General features: G+C 38.9%; 1 protein-coding gene and 1 long non-coding RNA gene across 2 annotated transcripts in view; both read left to right on the top strand.

Moving 5' to 3' along the window:
• Window positions 1–6,971: 6,971 nt before the first annotated feature.
• LOC114133919 (uncharacterized) lies at window positions 6,972–10,036 on the top strand. Its single transcript, XR_003593307.1, has 4 exons — window positions 6,972–7,009; window positions 8,563–8,668; window positions 9,530–9,586; window positions 9,986–10,036. It is a non-coding gene; the product is annotated as an uncharacterized LOC114133919 (long non-coding RNA).
• A 2,121-nt stretch (window positions 10,037–12,157) lies between these two features.
• Window positions 12,158–18,490, top strand: part of ppp2r3a (protein phosphatase 2, regulatory subunit B'', alpha) — a 67,009-nt gene continuing 60,676 nt past the window's right edge. Inside the window, exon 1 of the mRNA XM_028000024.1 lies at window positions 12,158–12,389. The gene's annotated coding sequence lies outside the window, so the exon portion shown is untranslated. The remainder of the gene's footprint in view (window positions 12,390–18,490) is intronic.

Raw genomic sequence — 18,490 nt, 5'->3', positions numbered from 1 at the left:
GCCCTCGGCCCACTCCCATGAGCCCTTCTCTCCAGTTCCAAATGCAATCCTGATGTTCTGGTAACCAACTCCCCCACCCCCACAGTCCCACTTCCAGCCCCCTCGGCCAGAACCAGGGCTGTTAAACGTGCTCTCTGGACCCCTCCCTATACGTCCTCAGCTGCTGCGCGGCGACACTGACAAGAGACAGCTGTTGCGGCGTACAGAGGGTGAGAGTGTTGCAGTCGGCAGCAATCAGAGAAGACACACACACGTACACGCACGCCTACACACGCCCACACACAGACACACACACACATGCAGATAGTCAGACATGGTGTTTGTGTGTGCGGAAAGAAAGGGAGGAGAAAGGGAGGTGTCACTTCTTCTGAATCCACATCTACTTTCAAATTACGCAAACGCAACTTTTTTAAATCCGTGGTCCCAGTGTGTGGGGTTTTGTTTTTTGCGAATTAGGATCAGAGCATTCGGACATGAAGCACGCACACTGAAGGACATGGCTGGAAGACAGGAAGAGGGGTGTCTTCTTCTGGAGAAGGGAAGCATTTAAACAGCTGGTATCATGCAGGCTGTAATAAAGCTCTCCCCCACTTTTTCTTTTTTTTTTACTGACATTTCCCTGAGGAGGAAGAAAGAAAGGAGAAAAGGAAGCCCAAATTCACAAAGGCACAGAGAAGCTCAGATCATCAAACCTGCTGATAGCTGCAGCGCAAACAGACGGATGCAGGAAAGCAGGGCCCTCCCTGTGAAAAGAGCACATGCAGTCAAGGGTTTCATTAACTTCGGTTTAGCAATAAGCTCAGTCCTGCCCGCCAGATTTGCAGTGCTTTGCAAAAAAAAAAAAAAATGTTCACAGCTCTTGAAGTTTTTCCACACTTTGTTGAGCTGCAGCCACAGACGACAGGGTATTTTACGGAGATTTCATCTGCGGGAACAATGCAAAGCAGTGAATAGATGCGAGTGGAAGGAAGGGACTGAATTGTCACCAGTCTCACTGGATGGACAGCAACTGTGAACATTACATTTGAACTCCGCCCACAAATTCTCAACAGCTTTTGGACTTTGACTGGGCCATTCCCACAATAAACTTCACGCGTCTTCCCATCTCGTCTGACCAGTTTCCTTCTCCCACATCATCGCGTCATGATGCTGCCAGCCGGATTTGCCTGCCGGCATCTCGGATGCGTCAGAGATTAAAATACACACAGATTCTTTTTGCAGGAGACAGCTGTCAACGTAAACATCAAATAAAAATGCAATTTATTTGAAAAACAAAAAAACCCCAAACGTGCTGAAACCCAAGTATCCTTTTAGTGTGCGACATGACAAAGTGAAATGGATACAAATACTCTTGCCAGGCACCAAATATTTATGCCTGGGTGTGGGCACGCAAGTGTTTGACCCTCTTGTCCTCTTGCCTATATGTGTGATGTTGCATTTTTGGCGCCTGTTGCTTTCAGCAGAAGCGCCGGTCCAGGTGGCTGGTCTTCAGAGCGGGTTCTCACATGCTTGCTCTCGCAGTTCATCCACACTGGCGTCCGGGGTGCCGAGTGACGCACCCTGTTCCTTTTTGTCAGGGATGTGTCAGCACTTTCACAGCCTTTTTTTTTAATCCCACCCACTCCGCTTCTCCACCGATCCGCTCCTTTCTGTTCCTGGTGAGCTTGACTTGTAAGTTTCACTCGAGATGTAATCTGTTTTGTTGGCTGATGCAGGCACTCTGTTCCTCACTTTACATTTCTCTATGAATTTCTATGAATCACTGCCCGCTTACATGTGGTTTTAGGCCTCGATTTTTATGGAACGTGACAAAGATGAAACACTCCTTCGAGCTAAAGGCGATTAAAAACGTGGAATTCAAATGTAATTTACATTTTGTGCGGAGTGTTTCTGTAGACACCTGCATCTTAACGGAGGATTTCCATAATGCGACCTTTCATCTTGACAATGCCACTTACTGTTTTAACCGGACGTTCGATTCTAAGAGTTCATGCTAAGGTGTAGGTAGGCCGAATACCTGAGTAATACACATAAAAATCTTAGTGAACAATCCTAATGTGATGATGTTTATCATTTTTCATTCTCCTGTGCCACAAATATTGTTCTGCACAAAGCCTTGCTTTATAAGCAAAAATTGCAGCAGTCAAGATGGATGGTTTCAAGACCAGGAATGAATAACTGAAACTTGAAATGGGGCACTATTAGTGTTTTTTTCTTTTTTTAGTCAGAAAACACAAAACAGCTGATCAAGATTTGAGGTAAAATTCATGCAAGTCGTTTAGAAACATGAGGTTTCATTTCAGCTCGCCACAGGATAAGCTAAATTACCGCAACAATGGCTGATCGTGCAGCTGCTCTCGCACAACCAGCCTCAGATTGATGAGCTCGATTGGTGTCAGGTGCGCCAACTGCAATCAGAGCAGCCTCGCCCTCGCACACTGGATCGGCTGCACTGAGTGAACGAGGGGGGAAAAAAAACAAACTACACAGAACACCAAACAAACAACCCAGATTCGTGACAGTTTAATCGCTTTTTCTGTTTACAGAATCTCTGCAATCATCAGTCGAAATTATTTTCACTGCAGCAAGAAAGCCCTGGCTGGATCTCTTTCTGCAGCTTCACATGCTTTTCCTTTTGCCTGCGTTGTGCTCAGTCGTCCTCCCACACTCGAAAACATGCATGTTAGGTTAAGTGCTCTCTCTAAATTTCCCTCAGGAGTGAGTGTGTGCGTGCAATGTTGCTTGTCCTTTGTGCTTCTGTGTTGCTCTGTGACGGTGTGGTGAAAACAAAATGAATAGCAGAATAACAACATAGGGGGAGTTAATTTTACTCCAATCCTAATCTGACTTTTACTCATATTAAAGTTCTTTCATGTTTCTTGTTGTAAATTATGAATATATTCTTCTGTTGATGTGGATTCATCCTTGGACTCGAAGTGATGCAGAAAACGTATTTCGTAGTAGAAACTCGAAGGAAGAAAACTGACGGATATTTGGAGCTGTTCATAACAGTCATTAGACTTTTTCTTTTAGGTTTTATTATTTTGTTTCTCCAATTATGGGTGGTTGATGTGGCATGATCTGTCTCTAATGGGGGGAGGATTTTTTTTCTCTCCTGACTGATACTTTTACTCTCAAATCGTTTTGCTCTTTTGTAAGCTATTAGTAAACCATGACACCAGCTACATGATGCTGATGAGCAAATATCAAGAAAATCATACAGTTGAACTTTATTTTATCTTAATCAGATTCATGAGAATTAATGGCAGGCGTAAAATGATAAAACGACAAAGCTTTAGTACGAGAGTGTGCATATTTATGGAACTACTTTATTGCCATCATGTATGTTTTTATATGTTTTTTCAGTTTTCTTCCTTTCATAAACTGATTTGTTTTGCAGATGATTCACACATGATAAAAGCAACAAACAATGAAGCAAACAACTTGTGTTTTAACAGAGGGTCTGTACACCTTAAGGTCCCAAAAAAAGGCCGCTGAGACATTGAGGTCTCTGTGATGTTTTTCGTTCTTTCACCGCTTGGCTGACATCTTCTTGGTTGTCTTCCTGTAAAGTTCGGCAGACTCTACCTCCGATTAACTCTGAGTTTTTATTTTTAACCTGTGGGAAGCACGCACACAGAAACCGTCACAAGAATAGGCCCCCTCCACACACACACACAAACTCTCAATGCGACCGTTTGTGCCATGTGATGTGGACCTTGTGACGGTTGATGTTGTTACTGGAGACACATTCCTGCGGGCTTTAAAGGGGGATCTTAGGTGTGAGTCTGTGCATAAAAACAACAGCAAAAAAAAAAAAATAAACACCTCAGAGGGTCATACTCTCATTCATCTGTAACTTCACACCATCTGCAACACAACCACAGACCCCCGTTTTCAGACCCGTTCCCCCTCCTCCTCCTCTTCCTCTCAGGTCATCGGCTAAAACTGGGTATGTTACGGTCGAGTGGAGCCTGCAGCCTCACTGTCTCTTCAAACAGAGTTTGGAGACATGGACGGGCAATGCAGAATAGAGACACACATGACGAGTCAGAGAAGGGTCAGATCGCAGGTACTTCTGTCACTTCCTGTCAGCAAAACAGAATCTTATAAAAAAAAAATCTTATAAAAGCATGTCATAGAAGAGGATTCTTGGCTGGAGGCCTTGGTTGACGTGTCACTCTTAGCCCAATGTTTGACAACAACAAATGCTTTTTTTTGTCTACATTAACAGTGAACATCAGCCTGCCATCAGACTCTGTAGTCAGTGGAGAAGCTGACCACCTGGTCTCCATAGAAACACCAGTTTTAAGCACACAAGTATTGCAATCCTCCTAATTAATTGGGCAGTGTAGCTACGTTTGATTCCTTGAGTGAACAGCATATTTCAATTTACTGGCCTATTACAAAAACCTCAGCCATGAATCTCACTCAAAATAAATCTGTTAGATTGTTTTTCAGTAATGACTACGTCCTCATAGGCAACAGCTTCACCCAAATTATTCATAGCATAGAAACTACTCATTACAGTTCATGCCCTGTAATAAGAAGATGTTTGCTGCTGATTTGGTGGAAAGCTGTCTACATTCTGATTCAGATGCGCTTTAGCAGTCTGACACTTTTAATCTAATTACAAAAGTACGATTAGATTAAAGGTGTGACAATAATGATCCAGAGTGTTAATTCTGCCAAACCTTTGCCCTGCTGAGGACATTGTTTCTGCAGATATAATTAGTGCCATTTGGACAAATTTACATTGTTTTATATCCAACAGTTCAGTTAAGAGATTACATTTTAATAGCTTCGAGTACTTTAACATCAAAACATGGGTAAAAAGAACATTTGCATAAATGACATATTGTGCTTGTGTTTTTATGTTGCATTTAAAACATTTCTGTTTAGGGCTGGAAGGATGATCCAACTATGTTAGTAATTTTTAGTTCTAAAAGTTGGATTCACAAGGTGGTACACATTGTGGATTGTCTCTTTGGTCAAAACTATACAGGCTTACAAACCGATATTTGGATAAACATCCCATAACATGATGCAGAGGAGCAACATGCTTCTTGTAGCCATCAGAAGACTTCTGGTATCATTCTGTCTGAAAGTTTGACCACTGCTCTTATAGCTGGCCTGAATTTAAAATTGTTGTTTTTCTTCCCTTGAATCCTAATAAAACATAATCTGGAAATTTTGGAAGAGGTTAGTTTTATTTTTTAACCATGTGAGCTTAACAATCCAGCCGATTTGTGTTGCACGATGCCAGATATGAGAAAGAAGTGTTTTTCTCGACAATGTATGTACAGTTCAGCCCATAATTAAGATTTGGGACATGCTTTGCAGTTTCGTAAGGGGCTTTTAATCAACATTAATAGGATTGTATGTGAAGTATGTTACATATATATAATTGAAAACACAACAAACTGTCTGTCTGTGTTTCATGCAGCTACAGTGTGAATGTTGCAGTTAGACCATCGCAAACGATTTGTAAACGTAAAAAAACCGACCGGGCCGTCAGTCTCTTGAAGCCCCCGCCCCGCCGGTGTTATGCCCAGAAATGCATGCCTGCCGAGAATTGCATCCCCTGTCGCGGGAGCGCGCATCGCTCTAAACTCTCGTATATTGATGAGAAAACGGACTGAAATATGACCGAAGAGGACATTTTTGAAGATATTCGTAACATTATCACGTTTCTTAATCATGTAAGACATAAAACGGTGGGTTTTATTTCGCAGATTAATTGAAATAAATACGGTTTTTATAGCTTTATTGAAACATCTGAGTCGAACGTTTTTCAGTCCGCGTCTGATGAAAATGGTCTCCGCAGATGGCTTGAAATTCCCCGATTTTTCTTTTGACACAATGGCTTAAAGCATTACAAAACAGAAGCCCGTTGTGTAGAATATTTTATATCATCCTTTACTGTCTAGTCTATTAATGTAGGGGGGATGATTTTAATTTCTGAGCCTGCCAATATTTGTATCCCCTGTCTATTGTCCTGTTGATATGAAACTTTACAGAAGTAGCTCAGAGAACAAGTGTCATTACGTAGAAAAGGTAAAATCCCTTTTAACTCTTTATTTCTCCATTTTAGCAGGGGATGCATTTTACGGCAAAGCCTATTATTAGCCTGCCAAAATATGCATGCCCCCTCTATTTTCCTCAAACATTATAATATTGATATGAAACTTATACCAGCAGTTCATAGAACAAGTGTGATTATGTAGAAAAAGTTATTCCACTCATTACTCTGTATTTCTCCATTTTAGCAGGGGATGCATTTTTTGGCAGAGCCTATTATTAGCCTGCCAAAATATGCATGCCCCCTCTATTTTCCTCAAATATTGTCCTATTGATATAAAACTTATACCAGCAGTTCATAGAACACGTGTGATTATGTAGAAAAAGTTATTCCACTCTTAACTCTTTATTTCTCTATTTTAGCAGGGGATGCATTTTACGGCAAGGCCTATCATTAGCCTGCCAAAATATGCATGCCCCCTCTATTTTCCTCAGATATTATCCTATTGATATGAAACTTATACCAGCAGTTAAGGGAACAAATGTGATTATGTAGAAAATGTTATTTCTTTATTATCGCTATTGCAAGGATACTGAAGGAAATAAATCTGACAATGCATCTTTGCTAAATGTAAAGCATGCACAAACCATTTTTATTTTGGTTTAACATAAAAATTAAATCACTTTTTTTCATTAATTTCAACAAAAGAATATTCATAACAATAGGTTTCCTTAACTCACTTGGAGAGTCCCAAAAAGATGTGAAGAGGTGCTTGGAAGTAACAAGGTGAGAAAAACAAGAACAATTATTGTTTATTATAATAAAAAATGTCATAATTGGATAACTAGAATGTTAATTTAACATTTTATCCTCTCAACAAGGACATTTATGAGAAGCAAAGGGATGAAAGTGTCAATGTGGAAATGTGAAACAGTATAACATGCCATCCAGCAAGATGTGGTTTCATGTGGTGTGTTTGCGCTTAAAGTAAGTGCTGTTTAAATATATATATATATTTATATATATATATACCAGTATATATATACTGCTCAAAAATAAAGGGAACACTTAAACAACACAATATAACTCCAAGTAAATCAAACTTCTGTGAAATCAAACTGTCCACTTAGGAAGCAACACTGATTGACAATCAATTTCACCTGCTGTTGTGCAAATGGAACTTTGTACAGAACAAAGTATTCAATGAGAATATTTCTTTCATTCAGATCTAGGATGTGTTATTTGAGTGTTCCCTTTATTTCTTTGAGCAGTGTATATATATACATGGATGCACATGGTCCTCCAGAATGGTTCGGTAGTCCTTGGCAGTGACGCGCCCATCTAGCACAAGTATGGGGCCAAGGGAATGCCATGATATGGCAGCCCAAACCATCACTGATCCACCCCCATGCTTCACTCTGGGCATGCAACAGTCTGGGTGGTACGCTTCTTTGGGGCTTCTCCACACTGTAACTCTCCCGGATGTGGGGAAAACAGTAAAGGTGGACTCATCAGAGAACAATACATGTTTCATATTGTCCACAGCCCAAGATTTGCGCTTCTTGCACCATTGAAACCGACGTTTGGCATTGGCACGAGTGACCAAAGGTTTGGCTATAGCAGCCCGGCCGTGTATATTGACCCTGTGGAGCTCCCGACGGACAGTTTTGGTGGAAACAGGAGAGTTGAGGTGCACATTTAATTCTGCCGTGATTTGGGCAGCCGTGGTTTTATGTTTTTATATACAGTATATATATATATATATATATATATATATATATATATATATATATATATATACAGTACAGACCAAAGGTTTGGACACAACTGTGTGTCCAAACTTTTGGTCTGTACTGTATATACTTGACTATGATTACTTATATTTCTTATGTAATGTAGAACATTGTCTGTTTACAAATCAATTTATATAACCTTTATGTGTACTGTTCTGTCTCTTTCCACATACATGTATATCTATCTATGTCTGAAGATAGATAGAATTATATATCAATATATTGGTATACATGCTTGTTTACGTTTTGATGTTGTGAAAAAAAGATTAATATGAAAGTGGTTTTCTAATAATCACATTGCCATTAATCTAATGCTATTTTGTAGGAGTAGAACTTTTAAGATGATGAACAGCTTTGGCTTAACAACTTAAACTGTGCATTTCTGCCTGAAATATAATGTAGTTTATGAATTATATTGCTTTATTACATGGTTGATTTATTTTAATGACAATGGAAAGAGTCTGAAATAAGTATAGCAAAAATGTTAAATTATTCATAAATGTCATGACCTCTATATCCATCCATTTTCTGTTCACCCTTGTCCCTAATGGGGTCGGGAGGGTTGCTGGTGCCCATCTCCAGCTACGTTCCGGGCGAGAGGCGGGGTACGCCCTGGACAGGTCGCCAGTCGGTCGCAGGGCATGACCTCTATATGACAATCTAATACTTTGACAAATATTTTGTATTTGTAATGAGTCCGCTGTTACTCTTCTTTCTTTTTTGAAAAAAATATATTTGCCTTTACAGTTTGCAGAGTGCATACTGGAAAACAAGGACCTGAACTTTCCATCAGCAGCAGAAGCTGTTAATACCATGAGACTCAACATGTCTTCCACACTTCTCTCAGAATCAGGTATCTTTTGACATATTTTTTATTCAGTTCCTATGTGTGTGGGATACTATGTTGTGTGTAAAATCATGCACGCACAAAAAAATTGTGTTAGGTCAGCTATTTTATCTAATTAGAAATATTAAAATATTGAACTTTGCAGATGTGTGAAGTACAATCATGTTAGTGTTTATGTCAAATTCAATTAATGAAGAACATTTCAATACACCTGGCCTTGATCTCTAATAAATATATTACACATAACACAGCCCAATAACTGTTGAGGCAAAAAACATAATCAACAAACTTAAAATTGTTCTAGGATACAATTACACTTTTCTTGAGTAGCTTTAATGTAACTTAATAAGCAAAAAGGATTTGCAGTTTGTGAAAGTACTAAACTGGAATGAGATGTATTATGTGAACCATTATATTCATTACTGTGTTTTCATAAAATTAACATTTACAAAATGACAAATTTCACAAGATGTATACACATATATATGTAGACATATTAAAATTTTCTGAATGCCATTTTTATACTTTCAGTGGCTTAAGTTGGAGAAAATTATAAAAAGGTAAACACTAAGTGATGCTTTCTTTTACCATAAATCCCAGAATTACCTTAAATACATGTGTGTTTCAATTCATGAATAGACAGACACAATGTGCGCCTGCCTAATATGCCAATATGATGTACAGTTTCTATTACTTGTATTTGTTTATGAGACCAGACATTATCAAAAAGGGATGATTAGACAACTGAGATCTACACAGAGGATTATTGTTCCACTTTCAAAAGAACACTAACAAACAAAATGCAAAAAAATACCATTAAGATTATTTTATAACATTGATTTAAAGATGCGGTTTGTTTTTCTGTAGAGTCAGTGGAGACTCTGCAGACACTGTGGCAGTGAGGACACAGAAGATCACATGTGGGTAAGACAACAATGTAATGCAGTGCAAAATCAATTCAAGCAAACCATATACCATCCTTAAAATAGTTGGAAAGTATGTAGATATACAAAAATAAATCATAATGAAATAAATAAACACCCAAGGCAGGTAAGTGGGAAGTAGCTTAAGTTTTTTTTTTTTTTTAAGTACAGTCGTAAAACATTAAACACAGTTGCTTGTGGTCCTAGAATTTTTTTTACCTCCATACATGTCAGGAACATGCTGTCATCTCCTCAAATAAAGTTCTACCAATCATATATTGATAATTAAGAAGAAGCTTTATGTTGGCAAAACCCAATATCACCTTCAGTAAACAGATAAGGAACTAAAAAAAACATTCTTTATGTTGTTATTTGACCATTTTGTATTATTTATTTACAGATCACATGTGACAGATGCAACTGGTGGTACCACCAAGGCTGCATTAAGGACCCACAAACCGACACAGACTACTGCTGTGCAATGTGTTTATAGATTTTATGTTTGTACCAATCTAATTCGTTAATGACTGCAGTTCTGTGGATTTTCAGTTTAAACATGTGACATAATTTTTGTTGACTTAATTGGTTTTCCAAAAATTTTGTTATGAATATTCTTTTGTTGAAATTAATGAAAAAAAGTGATTTAATTTTTATGTTAAACCAAAATAAAAATGGTTTGTGCATGCTTTACATTTAGCAAAGATGCATTGTCAGATTTATTTCCTTCAGTATCCTTGCAATAGCGATAATAAAGAAATAACATTTTCTACATAATCACATTTGTTCCCTTAACTGCTGGTATGAGTTTTATATCAATAGGATGATATTTGGGGAAAATAGGTATGGCATGCAAATATCGGCAGGCTCAAATTCGATATTGCCAAAAAATGCATCCCCCTCCTAGCTTGAAAAAATAAAGAGTCAAGAGGGATTTTACCTTTTCTACATAATTACACTTATCCTCTTAGCTACTGGTATGAATGTCATATCAATAGGATGACATTTGAGGAAAATAGAGGGGGCATGCATATTTTGGCAGGCTAATGATAGGCCTTGCCGTAAAATGCATCCCCTGCTAAAATGGAGAAATAAAGAGTTAAGAGTGGAATAACTTTTTCTACATAATCACACTTGTTCTATGAACTGCTGATATAAGTTTCATATCAGTAGGATAATATTTGAGGAAAATAGAGGGGGCATGCATATTTTGGCAGGCTAATAATAGGCTTTGCCGTAAAATGCATCCCCTGCTAAAATAGAGAAATAAAGAGTTAAGAGTGGAATAACTTTTTCTACATAATCACACTTATTCTATGAACTGCTGGTATAAGTTTTATATCAATAGAACAATATTTGAGGAAAATAGAGGGGGCATGCATATTTTGGCAGGCTCAACATCCATATTGCCACAAAATGCATCCCCTGCTAACTTGGATAAATAAAGAGTTTAGAGTGAAATAACTTTTTCTACATAATCAGAGTAGTTGTATGAACTGCTGGTATGAATTTCATAGCAATAGGATAAAATTTGAGGAAAATAGGTAGGGCATGCATATTTTGGCAGGCTCGACATCCATATTGCCAAAAAATGCATCCCCTGGTAACATGGAGAAATAAAGAATTAAAGAGGGATTTCACCTTTTCTACATAATCAGAGATGTTCTATGAATTACTGGTATGGGTTTTATATCGATAGGATAATATTTTAAGAACATGGAGAGGCCATGCATATTTTGGCAGGCTAATAATAGGCTTTGCTGTACATGCATCCCCTGCTTACATGGAGAAATAAAGAGTCAAGAGTGAAATTACTTTTTCTATGCAATCACACTTGTTTTATGAACTGCTGGTATACATTTTGTATCAGTAGAATTATATTTGTGGAAAATATATAAGGCCTACATGTATTGGCAAGGTAATAATTTGCTATGCCAGAAAATGCATCCCTCTGCTAACTTGAAGAAATGAAGAGTTAAGAGGGACTTCACCTTTTCTACGTAATGACACTTATTCTCTGTGCAACTGCTATACGTTTCATATCAACAATAGACAGGGGATACAAATATTGGCAGGCTCAGTCATTAAAATGCATCCCCTCTACATTAATATGCTAGACAGTTAAGCATGATATAAAATGTTCTACATAATGGGCCTCTGTTTTGTAATACTTTAAGCTAATATGATGTTAAAAGAAAAATCGGGAAATTTCAAACCAAATGCGGAGAGCATTTTCTTCAGACACGGACTGAAAAACGTTCGACTCATTTGTCTCAATAAATGTGTAAAAACCGTATTTATTTCAATTAATCTGCGATATAAAACCCACCGTTTTAAGGCTGACATGTTTAAGAAACGTGATATTGTTACGAATATCTTTAAAAGTTTCGTCTTCGGTCATATTTCAGTCCGTTTCCTCATTAAAATGCGAGAGTTTAGAAAGATGCGCGCTCCCGCGACAGGGGATGCAATTCTCGGCAGGCATGCATTTCTGGGCATAACAGCGGCCTGTTGACGGGAACTCCCCCCTAAGTTCCCCGGTTCTCCTCTCACTGCTCATTCTCTCCATGAGCCAGCTCACACACACACACACACACACACACCCACACATACACACACACGCGCGCAAACGCGCCGCGACGCGTACACACACGGAGCTCCAGTGAGTTGGAGCAAACCTCTGCTCCGTCTAGTCTCTCGGCTGCCGCGCCGCAGCTGGTTTGATTCTGCGGGCAGCGCGGAGCCTCGTCGTGACAAGAGTTTTGGGGGGAATCGGCCGAAGGAGGAGTGAGCCGCGGAGAAGGAAGGTAAGACGATGGTGTCAGAGTGAGTGCTTCCTCAGCTCTCAGTTTAAGGAAACTTGCTGGCTTGTCTCGCTGTGTTGTGCCCTGTAGGAACATCAGTTAGGCTTTATTGTGTGAAATTTCCAGGATGAATTGGGCGTTTTTTCCATTGTTGACACATTTGGGTCCTCGCGCGCTGAGCGGTATGTGCACATATCGCGGACGCTCGTGCCCTCTCACATCACTGGGGTACCTCCAGTTGTGCGAAAGGAAGTTGAGATGTCGCCAAGACTGGTGTGGTGAGGCACCTGAAGGGCTCTCACAACAAGTGGTATAGTTCTAGTCAATGTGCTCAAAGCTTAAGAGGGAAACTAACTTAATTTTGGAAAGGCAAATCAGTTTAGATTAAGTTTTTGCATTATTTTTTATCAGTAGACGTTCAGAAAATCGGTTGTCAGTGAGCATGGGACAGTTACCGGTATTAATCGCTAAGTTAAAAAAAACAAACAAACATATTTGTGGTTTTATAGGCACAGATATTCTATCATGCTACTTACTGCAGTTTATAGTCCGTTTCATGCATTGCCAGAGACAGTGTTGGTATGAACTGGAGTTTTTTCCTTTGATTAATACAAGGTTAACCCTACTTCACTTCTCTTTGCACACTGCTGCTCAGCTGGCTGACACAAGCCTACTGCAGTTATGCATGAAAGTAGGCTGGTATGAGATTATCATGGTGTGATAACTTTGAGGAAAATAATTCACATCTCAGTACAATCTCCTTTTTCTCAAAAGCGCCCTAAGAAGTTGGAATTTCAATCAGAAAAGTTGACTGTGCGCATATAAAAATGTGGTGAATGTGGCCAATATTAACTATCTGTTGACACTTCTGATGGTGTATCTCTTTAAACCAGACATGCTTAGTGCAGTAAACATGTTGCCATTGCTTTAAATTAGAAAAGTAAGAGAAATATGCTATTGTCGGGTTGCATTGCTAACAACAGTTAGCCACCACAGCAGTTAACAAATCCCACTGTTTTCTGACTTGCATTTACAATGCTCCTCTCTCAGGTGTGAAGTCATTCCCAGCTGCAAACTCTAATTTTGGAGAATATTATCTCTTTTTGTTGTTCTTTTCTTTCCACACAGGTGTAACTAGGTGGTTGTGTTGTTGGACAGCTATCCTGCAGCCGTATGCTTAACAGACAGGCCACTTAGTGTGACTATCAAACTGTATTGTGTTAATTTAGTATTTTGGTTGTTTATTTAGAAGTCAGAATAGATTTCAAAAGCTCTGTGGTTGCATTAATAAATACATGTTTAAGTTTTGCAGCAGTCTTTGAGCTGAACGGATATGAAAAAAGCTTTACCAGTGACAAATAGAAATATTCTAAAACCAAGCAGAAATCAGAAAATGTTCTACTGTTTTGAATAATCCTGTGCTTGCAGTGCTGTAATGCAACTCATATGTGTCCTTCAGCCCTCCTATAAGGTGAACGTTTGTGTATGTGCGCACGCATTCACAGGTGTAAGTGCGCCTGCTGTTTGGCGACATCCTGTCAGGTCCCAGAAGGTGGGGGTCAGTCACAGGGTCTCCCCTCTGGAATTCTCCTAGAATAGATGTGACACACACACACGCCCACACACACACACACACACACACACACACACACACACACACACACACACACACACACACACACACACACACACAGAGAGACCTGCAGTCCTTTTTCAAACTTTGATTCCATTTCCTCCACATCCACCCATCTCAGCAATGTGGCTCATTTTTATGTCATTCTATCCAATCTTATCTATTCATCAGCGCTGATTCAAAAACTAAATGGCTTAAGCAGAAAAGCCTGTTTTTCATTATGTGACCAATTGTTAAATAATTTTTTTCTGCCTTTTTATTGTCAGGGAATTCTATTATGTTCACATTCTACAACGTGCTTCCAACCACCACTCTTGACAAGGCAATTCAGTATTAACAAATATTTGTTGTGTGGACTCTATTGTTGTTAAAGGGAAATGGGTCAGAAGACAGAGACAATTCACCTGTGCTTTATCGTTATTCCCCGGCAGGTCCAGTGTATTTTGTCAAGATGATAGATGCTTGAATAAGTGTGCGTGTTTGTGTGTCAGTGACTGAAAGAGAAGGAATTGGAAGAACTTGCCTGCTGAAACTTGAGCCTATTTGGACACACTGACTTTTGCAGGGCCACAAAGAGTGTTCTTCATGTACTTTGAGCAATCTGGAAGCTTCTATGTGTATGTGCAAGCCTGTGTGTCACATTAGGCATCTTCTTTCATCTGACATATATACCCACAGATATTCTTGGGATTGTTTTTGCCTTGTTGTTGACATGATGCATAGTTAAGTTAGTGACTGTCTTCCTGAAAGACCCCACAGGTTGTTGTTTCTTGCAGGAAATTACAACTTGCACTTTGAAAGAATGTGCAGCTTGCAGTGGTTGTGGAACAAAGCGTCATGGGAAATATCTAAAAAAAACAACAAAAAAAAACAAGCAGGGTTATAACAGGAGTAAATGTATGGTTTATGTCTATAAATAAAATGTTAAATGTAAAAATTGTCTCTGTTTTAGTTGTGTAATTCCTGAATAAAAACAGAAAGCAACAGAGTAATTGCAATGACATATCATTGTCTTAACAGCCCTTTGTTTGGATTTCACCAAGGAAACAAAAAAATAGCATTTGGTATTGCAATGGCAAAAAAAGAACAGAAAAAACATGTTTAAGTCCAGCACCTAGCTTTTTAAAAATCCTTCTTACCCTGGTTTCTAGAGGTTTAAAGTTTGATTTACAAGCAAAGTACAAAAGCATAAGTTAATTAAATTTTTGTGTGACAACAAATGTTCTCATAAAAATAACACATCAAAACAACTCTCTGCACCTGCATGTGGTCTACTCGCAAGACTTGCATCGTAAGAAATTCCAAATCTTCGAGGCATTTTGTTAGCAAACCCAGTCCAACATGGTAATTTAGTTATTGCAGTACCTATGTCTGCCTGTTGAGGCAGTAGTTTACTGGAAGTACCAATTACGATTAAGAATGTGTAGTTCCATCCTTCTACGTACTACATTGGGATGTAGAGATGGACCGTTTTCCAGCTATGGGGCCAATTCCCGATCTCTGATTTTATTAAGCTTTGACTTGCTGACACCAGTACATCCTTATTGCCCTATGTACTGTCAACACGTACGGAGGACAGAGGGCACTTCTTGACCCTCTGTTATAATGTTTGGTTCCATTTAGAATTTGCTGCAAGTAACCTTACTGCTACTCATGTCTAAATACTTGATTTTTAGTTAAGTAAGTAAACAAGATGCAAAACAAATCTATAAAAATCCTAACCTGCAAATACATGTGCGTGTTGGCTTGATGTACAGTGTTGTGAAAAAGTGTTGCTTTATATTTTTTTTGCCACACTCAATGTTTCAGGTCTTCAAACATGTTTAATTATCAGACAAAAATAATGATTTATGCTGACCTAGTGTAAAAATGTCATTGCTTCCTAAGCTGGTTGGGCCATTCTAACAGTGGCAACAAATGCCATCAGGCTTCTGTAATAAAAGACAAAGGAAATGTGTTAATTCAGCCAACTTGTTTAAGGTCACCCCAAGCATCTTAATTGGATTACAGAAAGGAATTTGACTGGGCCACTGTCCTTCAGATTATTGTCCTGCTGTATCACCCAAGTTCATACATGGGTGGGCATTCTCCCTGAGGATTTCTTGGTAAAGAGCAGAATTCATGGTCTCTATTAATTACAGGACTTTGACTTGACAGGACTTTGTCAAGGTCCTGAAGCAGCAAAGTCTCCCCAGACCACCACACTGTTATTTTTGGCTTTTTTTTAGTTTATCTCTTGTGTTAGTTCAACTGTGCTCATTGTTTGTGCTTCAGATTTGTGTTTTTGTTGTTGTTTTTAAGATTAGGGTTTTTTTCTATTCTATTTTATATCAGGTTCAAGTTTTTTTCTCCTTTTCTTTCTCTTTGCTTTGTTGATTCGTCACCTTACCCTTAGCCTGCATTCTGCTCCCCTTCCCAGCTGTTTCTCATTTACCTCTGGACGTTCCCTTCCCCATCAGCATCCACTCACCAGTGATAGCTCTTCTGGTTGCGTTGTCACTTCCACCACTTCAGCATTAGAGCTCTTCAGATTCCACTAATCCTCACTTTTTTCCTCCAGTTATTCCTCCACTCCTCTCTTGTGTCCTCCAGAAGTTTGTTTGCATGTCCCGTTTCCAGGTTGTGTCGTCAGCTGTGTACTTTTTCCCCCCTTCATTAAATATGCGTTCCACTACCATCCCGAGTTGTTGTCTGCACTTTTGTGCAACATCATCATTTGAACCCTGCATTTTCTTTGATGACCTTAAACATTTCAGTGTGACAAGCAGGAAAAGAACAGAAGAATTTCAGAAGGGACAAATACTTTTGCATAGCGTTGTTTAGGGTTTATTTATTATGCCTTAGGAGCCAAACTTTTACACGCTGACTTAAAGAAGGGACATTTAAAAGACAGTAAATATTTTTTGACCATTTCATCAGTTCGAATGCACGTGTGTGTATGGGTGTTAACATCATACACACACGGTGATGACAGTGGGAATCTGAACGTGCGAGAAAGCGAGAAATCTGTTTTGCTTCCCATCTCGGATTGGCAAATCCATGCTTTGCTGAAGTGAAACATGATGTCACGTTACCTCAGGGTGTGAAATTTTACACTGTGTGGTGACTTATCCAAGAACCACAACCCACAGGGGAAAAAGTAGTAGATTTACACTTTTAATTGTATGCACTTTGAATGTACTCCTTTCTTAATTGATCGGTGGCAGATCTGGCTTTATATTTCTTGAGGATTTCTGTTCGTATCTGCTTTGTTTGACTTACAAGTACTGTTCCGGTGAAAAACATTATTTTATTTTAGTCTTCTTCTTGGTTCTCTGCATGACAAGATTGTCTGTGGGTGGATTGGTGGGTGGCTGGGCAACAGAGTGGGACTCCATTACAGAGCTGTATAAATCTGAGCCATGGTTTTTTTTGCATTTCCTCAAGCATGTGCATCTTTTCACACGTGCTTGTGGCTCCAAGCTCTTAGTTTGTCAGTACTTGTATGTGTGCAGGCGTGTGTTTGTGTGTGAAGCCATCCATTCATAGCCGATTTTAAGTTGGGTTTAGTCTTTTTCAAGCATAGGTGGAAAGGGGCAGTATGAATGCCTCTGGCAAATATTCGATTGGAAGCTCTGGCAGTAATCACTATGGCTCTGGTGGTTCAGTGCAGATGGATGGAGAATGGAGGTTGGGTCTGGAGTCACAAATTGCACACTAACATCTTGTTCGAAAATGGATATATATTCTGTGAGGTACATATCAAAATTTGCAACAATTCATGCCAGAAATGGAAGATTCACCATAACGTAGCAAGACCAGATTTGAACAGACTTTTCAGTACAACTAAGAATGATTTTTTGTTGTTGTTTTCACTAGAAGAGAAAATGAATCTCAAAATAGGTTTTGAATAATCCATAGTTAGTGTAGAATAATTCAGCCCAGTTTTGAGAAGTCTATTCATTGCAGTGTTCAATCTTATCTCCAGCTCAAGTGTCCCAGTGGCAAAAAACCCTTGAAAGAGCTGAAAAGGCCATTTTTCACAAATAGAATAAAGGTTTGATAAATCTCAAACTGCGTTTTAAAGAATGTGTTTTGATCAGTCCAAGTATTTCAGATTTTAATAGAATGATATAATGTAGACCAGACTAATTCTAAACGATAAAGTAGCATTGATAGAAAGCCTGGAAGCACATGCTAACATTAGCATTTTTCACTGCTAACGAGTCGCATGTCACCATTTACTAACAGAGCTTAGAAACTATTTGAATCTTGTCTGTCACTCCTCTGGTGTTTTTTTCTAACAAGTATTGAAAATGCTGTCACATGCTCAGCATTTATGTGGCCCCAGCAACTTAAAAGGGGTTCGGGGTACTTGTGTAAACAAAGTTTTTTGTTGACAACATCGCAACTCTTCTACAAGAGCTTCATTTCTTGCTTCTAATCGAGTCTCAAACATAGATGATATTGATGTCATTAAAAGCACTTTAAA

This window comes from Xiphophorus couchianus, chromosome 19, assembly GCF_001444195.1.
Source record: "Xiphophorus couchianus chromosome 19, X_couchianus-1.0, whole genome shotgun sequence".
NCBI lineage: Eukaryota > Metazoa > Chordata > Actinopteri > Cyprinodontiformes > Poeciliidae > Xiphophorus > Xiphophorus couchianus.
Note: the sequence above shows the minus strand (reverse complement) of the source record. Positions and strands in the feature narration are given on the sequence as shown.